Below are 9965 nucleotides of genomic sequence, written 5' to 3'. Positions count from 1 at the left end.
AATCCGTCTCTCATCCACTGGTTCCCTTAGAGAGCTAGAGCTGATTTCTTAACTTCAAAGCTGGTTTTAGTGTACAGTGTAAATGTACAGAGGTGGAATTTATCTCCTGAAGGAAAAAGAGATTATTTAAAACAATGACCCTTCTGACTACTAGACTAACCTCTTCTGTGAAACAAAATACACTGGGGTTGATCCAATTTGTGGGCGAGCAAGGATCTATGGGCTAAAAATTCCCTTTCACAATAGGAGCAAATTTAGCTTTTTCTATCCTCACTTCTAGACTAGACAAAGAATTGGCTGGCCTTGGCTTTAATCAATGGAGAAAAAAGCTCCTATTCCTTGGGGTCAACCACTTACTGGCAATGCCCACAATATGCGTTTTTTGAGAAAAATAAGTCAATTGTTATACATGTTGTCATGTCTAAATAGCCTTCTTGTTTCCATTCTCTCTATCTACCAGCTTGAGGACATGATCAAAATGATGAAAAGCACTCTCAGGTTGTGCGAGTTCATACTTTCTAAGTAGGCTGAGGTAAGATTTTGATGCTGTTTTCCTGTCAATGTGAGTGAGAGTGTGAGTACTATCAGACTAAAAGGATCACACAACAAACCATCACTTATCGATGGGGGTCACTGGAATGTAATGTAAATGTAGGGTGGATTTGTAGAGAGCTGCTTGTCACCCGTGAGGGTCTCCAGGCACTTATTCCATACAATAATGGGTTTACTATACTTGCCAAACATTCCACCCTATGCTACATAGTTTACAGTTTTTTTTACAAATAAATGTTTTGCTAGTTTAGAAGAATCAAAAATTACACATGTTGTTGCTCTGTGGCAAACGTTAACTACTCACCTGAATTTATCACCCATGTGGTATACTGGTACTAGAGAGGCAAAACATTTTGCGAGAACAGCATTAATATTTTATAAAACAGCAAAATAGTATTGTCACAGAATGTACTACATTATGCTGCATAATTTGCACTGTGTTCCATAATTTGGCCTTCCTATGTGTCTCATGAATAACAATATTGTGGGACACTAATGTCATTGATAAAGAAATCAAGAGACAAAATATCAAAAGGTAAGTATGTAAAGATTTTCTGTACCTAATTCAACATATGTGTACCAAAATACATATACATATATCTTTATTTATTTGGAGTTAAGAATGGCAAATGTATATGTCCCTTTGTGCATTTACCCTTTAATATTTTGTCCCTCGATATTTTGTCCACAGTATTACTGTGCCACGATATTCTTGTACTAGACGTTCAAGAGTTCAATCGGCCCTTCTTAGTCTCATAATTCCAGAGCCACTTATAATATAAGGCCTTTGGTTACTGTTTTAAATTACATTACAGTTATGAGGGTTGAAAAGGAACGAAATACATAGGTTTTCAAGAGCCTAGTGAAATATGTAACCAACAATGGAACTAGCGAGACTGAGCGATCACATCCCATTGGTGCTGAAGGAGGAGAGATTTTGGGGTAGAGTTGTCCAAAGCACTCATCATCATAAAAGAAACACCTCTATTTTTGGGAAGATTGGGTGTAAAACCTTTTAGAAGAGAACTACTTTACCAATTCAGAGATTCATCATGTGAGAATAGAGCAACCAAGAGCTTGGCTGTAATTCCTCTATGGATGCTTTGTGATTGCACAGAAGAGCAAAATAATTCTGCAAATTTGGTACAGATGCGAAAGGGGGGGGGCCCATGAGTAAGGATCGTTATCTGCCCCCTTGAGTCCGCCCAACACTGTCATGGAAACATGGACCAACTGACCTCTAGTTGGCAGTCCCGACCGCCTAATTATGATGCAACCACACATGGTACGGTCACATACTTACATTTCCCTATGGGAGCATGTGTTATGGCTATAAATCAGCTGTATCACAAGCTCCCATAGAGAAATGGGAGGCTGTGTTCCTCCCTGCACCACGTGGCAGGCACCTCAAGGTACCTGCCACACAGTGCTGGGATCAACGTGCCCCATTGGACCCCAACCGGAGGCCACAACAGAAGGGGCCCTACTTGAGGCCCCCAAACACGCTTTCCAACAGGCTTTCCATGTCGGAAGCCGGCCAGGAAAGTCTGCCCCGGAAACCGTGCATTATAATTAGGTCTAACGGTTTTATGGTATTTATTATTTGAACATTTCCATCTGTATTTGTCCATATTTCTTTTTTGGCCAGCTTATTGGTATTTATTCATATTTAATTTGTGTTGTTTAAATAGATGAGGTGATAACTCGTGTATTTCTGCATTTAATTAACAGATAAATGTGGACTCATACTTAAATGCCTGTCAGGTTTTAGCACATTACACAGTAAAAAATATAAACATAATAAACCCACATTAAAGAAATAGTGTAATAACACATATACATGTTGAGATATGCAGTAATTTAAGGACATATCATTGAGTTTTGTAGCTCCCCTTGCTGTCATTATGTACAGCTACTGGCCTGAAAGTGATTAATCTCAGCATGATGAATCACTCAAAAGAAGCTAAATTTTCTGTATTTTTCCACTTTCAAAAATAAATACAGACAGGGGAGACAGTGTTTTCTGTCTGTGTTTATCTGCAAAAATCAGACAAAGCGGAAATCAGGGAACCCTAATAATAATATGGACGGTATAAAAATGCGTCCATATGAATTACGGGCCAGACTCCGACAGGCCGACGGGCTCCTTGAGCTTGTTGGAAGCCAGCTGGAATGACTGGCCAGTTTCATTTCCGACAACCGAAATTGTATTAGGGGGTCAATAGTGAAACCAACCATCTCGGTCGGAAAGCTTCCGTTTCGACCGAGATCGTAATCGACCCCTAGGATTGACATTTATCTGGCCTGTTTCACATTGTTAAAAATAATCTGTATGATTCCAAAACAACAGGGTGTGACACTGGAGAAGACAAGAGGCACCTGCTGGAGTACAATATTGTATGGCAGCACATTTTCATAAACTGCCTTACCTCTTGTCGTATTTGAAGAGTCATAATCTCTTCAGTGCTGACTCCCCCGTCACCTTGGTTAACGTTATTCAAATTATTTGCAAGCCAAAGTTGAACACAGAGCAAAATATATTTTATGGTCTACTGGTGCCTCCATTGCTTGCTGGACTGTGAGGATGGGCAATTGCTTACTTGACCTATCTGACCTTGTACTTTTCAACTTTCAGGTTTCAACCTACTTACCATTTCTTTGGCCTTTGATTCGACCACTGCGACTGATACCACTGACAAAATGTATTGAGGATCCCTAACCATCTCCCTTTCTCATAAACATTCATTGCTGAAACACAATATCCCACCAGAGGACATCCAGAGAACCATTAGAAATCCTTGAACAGTAAAGCTACACCAGCCATAGAGAAACATGAAGATTTGACTTTTGTGATTTGGCGAAGGACGACAACCGCATCTCAGGAGTATGGCTGAGGATCACTTCGAATGATAACGAAGGACTACTTCCCCGTGGTCTGATGCTCCTACATCAAATCATTCACCAATATCATCCATGACATGTTAGTTCATAATAACTTGAGCAATATTAAGCAGTTGTTCAATAGTCACTGTACAGCCATGGTGAATTTTAAATTGCTTACTATTTGTAATGTAAATCTTACTGTTTAACATGTTTGTATTGCAAATGCTCTTGTGCAAACTCTCGGAATGTGAACATTGTACATTATTTTATGTAATTTAATTTAATTTAAGGGCCCTTGGCAGTAAACAAAAATGTTTTAAAAATTAAATCACTCTTGTCTTTAATGATGACTCTCATACATTCTTGGCTACATGACTGGCATAATCCTTCAAGACAGAGTTTCAAAACTAAGAAGGTGTGGGGCATGTTGCATCACAATGCGTCACTCTTGAAAAATCACTCTCAGCAATGTTTTTCTATGCAGAATTTAGGATTTGGATGGAACATGCTTCTTCAATCACATTCAAAAGTTTGAAACAAAGAAACCCACTGGTCTTTGTCTATTAGTTCGCTTGGCTCAGATCTGTGCAAGGGAAGCAATATGAAAAAAACAATTCTGTTCATTAGACTAATTTGTAGGCCTGGGCGGTAAACTCTGCTACCCTTGAGGAGTTTGTGGAATTTTTCTAACTCTGCACTCCGCATGGACCGCAGAGCTTCTAAAAACTCCGCATATTGGTGTGCAGCAGATTCTTTCCTCTCTCATGGCTCGCCAATATTGAGTTAGCAAGAGCGAGCTAGGAAAATCCAATGCTAGACTATCTCCTGGCGAGATTTCTCATTGCGAAGGGTCGCGGTAGGTCATTACTGCTCATGTTGAGAAACATGCCACTTGGATTGAGGAAGCTGCCACTTGAGTAGAACATCTCAAGTGGCAGAAGGATGCACCCTTTTGAGCTATAAATCAGCAGTGCAACTTACCTCACTCCATCGCTTGCGGAACTCCATGGAGAGTTTTTTGGTCACTCCGCAAACTCTGGCCAGGCCTCCTACTTTGTCCCTTGTTTACGAAAACGCTTATGCCAGCCATTAAGAATCTAGGAAACCGCATTTACACAAACCACTATAAAAATAAATTCCATGTTGATCACATTTAGGAATCTTCTTTGACTATTCTCAACGATCATCGTAATTTGGGGTGTTCAACGGACAAATACAATCTTACTGTTTAAACATACATCTTTCTTAAAGAAATAAATAAAGGACAAAACTAAAAAAAGTGAATCTGTGCACAAGCCCCTAACTTGCATGTGAACTTTACCCCAAATTATTTTTTCTACTCCTGACTCATTCTAAGAAGGAAGATATATATACCTCAGGGTCACATGACTTCTCTGTCACAGGTCAGAGACGAGATAATTAGAAAACAAACCCCTGCCACTGTGTGTCTCAAAATGTCCTTTGTGAGAGAGAATTTGCTTGTTGTTTAGCAAAAGTAGGAGGGATGGGATCAGATAAGCAGGATGAGGGTTTGGTGTTTTTTATGGCAGGCTTAATACTGCAATCTCTGGAGGGATTTCTTTCCTCATGATGCCCCTTATTACTTTGTCTTTACTTGATACATGAAAACTCATGTCATATGGTATAGTGCCTCACCAAAGGCGTTTACTAACTGACTCTTGGGGTACAAGTCTTGAAGGCCTAAGGAGATTTGATTGTGTGAAAATTGTCATAACAATATGATAGTGCTACGTTTATTCACTTAATCTCCCTGTGCATTAAAAAATGAATGTGTCCCTCTGTAATGCAACTGGTGTTCATGTGAGGAGCTCTGATACCTTTGGGTCAAGTGTGCCCTATATAAAACTGAAAAGAAAGTGCTTCACCCAACAACAGGTTGCCAGGCTCACTCACCAAACAATGGGTTTTCATGCTGTTCAAATAGGAAACAGCCATAACCGGGCGAAAGTACAATATAACGCTTTCTCTCCTAAGGAGAGGGAGAAAGGCTTTCTAGAGAACTGGGAGCAGTACTTGTTCAAAGGACATCCCATCTGATGAGGTAGAGGCCATTCTTGGGTCATAAAAAGGAGTGCAGGTGGTTTTACATAGCTTTGCTGATCTGACAACAATGGTAGGCTTGAATTCACTAACAAAATATAATATTTAGTATTTTTATTCTTTTATCCCAAATTTATTGTGACATTGTTAGTACTGATCTTGTTGAGATGACTGTTGTAATACTTAGATAATACTAGAGGATAGGATTTAATAAAAAAACATTATATTAATTATCTATTGCCTGTATAATGAATTGAGTAGACACAATTGGGGTAGGCACATCATGGTTCCCTCAACTACTCTGTTAGGTGTGCTCACAAATGGGCTTTCTTCTAATGTGTATGGTCCTCGGGGACGGGTATGAGATGACTGTGTGCTTTCCCTTACCTGCAGTAACGCACACATATTCCTACAGCTCTGGGAACTAGCAAAACCTAGCCAGGTGTGCCTTTAGAAAGGAGTGATATGAACCAGTTGGACCCTATACTGGCCAGTTCACTGGTTGCTACAAATTAAAAATCTGAGTGACATACTAATGTGTTTGGAAGACCCATGTGTACTTATAAATCTTCCATAGAATCAAGTCCCCTTATCCCTTAGGGCTTTTTAAGTGTAACAGATACAAAAGAAACCTGAGATAAGAACCAGTACCTGAATGTTACTAAATTGTGGCTGATGAAGTAAATATTCCACAGAAAATGCATCCTGTGGTTACTATCTACTTGACAGGGAATAGAGATCCTGCTGACAGAAGAAGAGGTCTCATTCATTATAGGGACATCTTCACTCGTTAAATCTATCATTAATGAGTAGCTGTAGCTGCAGCTGACAGTAATACCTGATGAAAAAAAATCACTTGCTATTACACCTGCCCAAAATCATCCTTACTGAAGCAAAGAGCTTCTCTTAGCATATTCAGAGCTCACAAAGTAATACCAGGGAGGGTTACCACATATCATGGAGCCAGGGTGGGTGAGTCTATTAATGCTAGCAGTCAGCAATGACCAGCTTTAGTGGAATACACCTCTCACCTAGCAAGAGACCAACAGTAATTAGTGGTCAGCAAGAACATTCTACAAGAGGTTATAAATGTTTACTGACAGCTGAGACCATATGTATTCATGAACTAAGACTGCAGCAGGCCTACTTCACTTGTTACTCCTACCCCGATTAATTCATTGACTATAACGGTTACAGGGTACAATGAGATTTTCTGGAGTCTCAAACTCAATTACAAAGAGTACCTGGGGCATCGGCATGCACCAGTTTACAGCTGCACTGCATACAGACTATCAATCGTCTCAGTAGAAAATCCAGTAATCTTATGAGTAATCCTTTTCATCTATTTTTATCTGTGTTCAATTTAAAGTTCAGACAGAAAGAATGTGATTGAAAATCTTTCAATGCTCCAAGAATGCCCATCTGGGCTTTGTCCAACAGCTCCGTGTATCATATTTCAATTTGAGTAACCAGATTTAAAGTCCACCCAATGCATTTTGGGCTACATGCCCTTCGTCAGGGGTAACTGGAAATTTAGAACAACCCATCAGGAACCATGTATAAATTGTTAGACTCTTCAAAATTAATGTAAAATGTTATGCATATTGTACTCAAACATATATTTTATCAAAATATGTGTGCCTATTATCAATTACTTAAAATTGAAAATTAGTGAAAAATTACCCATGCTGTTCATATGTGCATATGTGCCTTTACACCGCAAAATGAATAAAGCACCAAAAAGTGAATGAAACAAAAAGTGAATAAACCCTGTGTTAAAATCAAACACTATTTATAAAAAACCTAACCCAAACACCCAGCTCAAGAATTCTATGAACGTTGTTTTTAGTCATCTCTGACTCAGCCTTACAACCTTCAGTGAAGCCGCTCGTTAAATAGTACATGCCTGTAACGCATTGAAAGAATAACCTTTGGGCCACAAGCGCAGAACGAACCACAGTCAACTCTCAAGCTGTGTGAAAAAGGCTGCTTTATTGAAAACAGGTGCATCTTTCAAAAAACATAACCTTGGCCTTTGCCTCCCAAAACTAAACCTCTCTATACATGCTTCATCTACGTATCCCCCTCGACCACCCCTAAGGTTTCCACTCCCTTCTCCTGTCTTTGCAACTATTTAGCAACCCCAACTCAGTCAAGAACGGTTGTCCCTTTAAACCCTGTAACCTCTTCTCCACCTGTCAAAAGATCTACCTAACTAAGTATCTGTATTTTAATACTTTATTCGATAAAAGGTTTATCATAAAAGTAGATACAGTTTCATCATAAAAGAATAAAATTCATATTAATCATATTTCATAATACAGAGAGAAAGAATGTGTTAAAATACAGTATCAGTATATACAATTAAAAGGCCATAGGACATAAAGTGCAGTGATATTCATTTCTTAAACAGCCAAATTGATTAATCTTAGTTTTCTACCCCATTTTCGATTGCATAAGCTTTGAGCGTATCTGCCAGGCTCTCCCCAGATACTTTGCAACTCCGTAAACGACCATCATAGATGTTGTGTCCGTTCTCAGAATGCGAAGGGCCATCGTGCAGTGCCTCACTCCTAGTTCCCTACATACCGGTTTTAACCATCTTTTCCTGACCCCCCTATAGGCACTGCAGGCAAACAGGAAGTGTGCTAAGGACTCAGTGGGGTTTGCACATCCCGGAAAAGTAGCTTGGTGGGACAAGGGGGATTTCCAGCGCTTAGTAAATTCATTCAGGGGGAGTGTCCCATACCTCAATTTTAGAAAGAGAGTTCTGTCCCTGGGTATTTTAATGAAATCTAAAAAGGGTTCCAGCTTCCTCACCGGTTTGTGCTCTAAGAACTGATCAGTTAAAGTACCCCAACTGGTGTCTTTTAGATCCTTAGCCTGCACCCATTCCCAGTAGATTTTCTTAACCGTTTCTTTCGGGGCGGGGGGGGGGACTGGGATAGCCACGCTTCACTCAACCCCAGATTGTTAACCAACTGCCTCAATTTGTTCAGCCATACGATCTTCTTTGAACTAATTAAAGTGATAAGTTCGTCAAAGACTGCTGCTTAGCTTGCCAACTCCGGTGTCCTTCTCAGGCGCACCCAATATAATAATGGGCGAAGGCAGACTATGTCTTTGATTGATCGTCGACCCATGTCATGAAGAAGTGGTTTTAAGGGGGTAGAGAATGGGAGACCGACTAGGTCTCTCAAAAACGTATTCTCAGCTTTAACTAGCTCTGCAGTCTTATCAAAACCCCATAATTCTGACTCGTAGACTGTAGCGGCCAATGCCTTCCCATCATAGACGGCTAAAGCAGAGGCGATGGGTCTACTAAAAGAGGCTCGATGATCTCTTGAAATGGCTCCCGACACTCTTTTAAGATTTAAAAGCATTTTGGCCACATGGGTGTCCCATTTCATTCTATAATTGACCCTTACTCCCAAGTAGTCAAAAGCATCCACCTCCTCTAGCATTGATCCATTGAGGGCAACGTTAATCTTCCTGGATTTTTTGGTCTGGGACAATACCATCAGTTTTGTTTTGGTAGTATTGATGATTAGTCCACGTTCTTCACAGAACAGGCTAAACCTGTCTAGAAGTTTCTGAGGACCAGAGGGAGTTTTGGACATCAGGAGGGTATCGTCTGTGAAAAGGAGGGTCGGTATCTTTTCACCCGCCAGGGTGGGGCCATTGGCTGGATCCTCTCTCAAATGGTCTGCCACCCCATTTACAAAGAGGGAGAACAGAGTCGGGGCCATCACTCAGCCCTGACGGACCCCCCTGTTCACTGGTATCCTCTTAGTCAGTTCGCCCTGACTCCCCCATCTAATTCTTGCATAGGTGCCCTCATGTAATCTTTTTATCAACTCGAAGAGGTATCGTGGGAGACCCATGTCCTGAAGCACTTGCCAAAGTTTGGCACGGGGCACAAGGTCGAAGGCGGTTTTCAGATCTATGAAGGCTAGATATAGGGAGCCTTTCCCGATGGACACAGTTTTCCAGTATGTCGCAGAAAATCTGAAAACCTGGTCCATCGTACCCACCTTCTGCCTGAACCCCGCTTGTAAATGCGTTAGGATGTTTCCCTCCTCTAGCCAGGACACCATTCTAGAGATGAGAACCCTGCCAACCACCTTCTGTATTACATCAATTAGACTTATAGGTCTGTAGTTGGCAGGGTCCTCTTTGGCCCCCTTCTTGTATATTGTGACCACTTCTGCTCCTTTCCATGACTCAGGGACTGGGTGGCCCTGGGCCAGAAGGTTCATCAGGAGAAGGATAAAATTAGCCCATAGAGTGGGATCATGTAGGAGTAAATCACCTGGCAGGCCATCCGGGCCAGCGGCCTTCCCGGGCGCTATGTTTTTAATGGCCAATTGAACCTCAAGAAGTGTAAAAGGATCTACTGGTTTAATCCAATTCTAGTTCTGATTCGGCATCTAGCAATTGCTCTGAATCAGCCTCACAGCAATAAAGGG

The sequence above is a fragment of the Lissotriton helveticus genome, chromosome 12 (assembly GCF_964261635.1).
Source record: "Lissotriton helveticus chromosome 12, aLisHel1.1, whole genome shotgun sequence".
NCBI classification, from domain to species: Eukaryota; Metazoa; Chordata; class Amphibia; order Caudata; family Salamandridae; genus Lissotriton; species Lissotriton helveticus.
The sequence above is the reverse complement of the archived record's forward strand: the minus strand, read 5'-3'. Positions refer to the sequence as shown.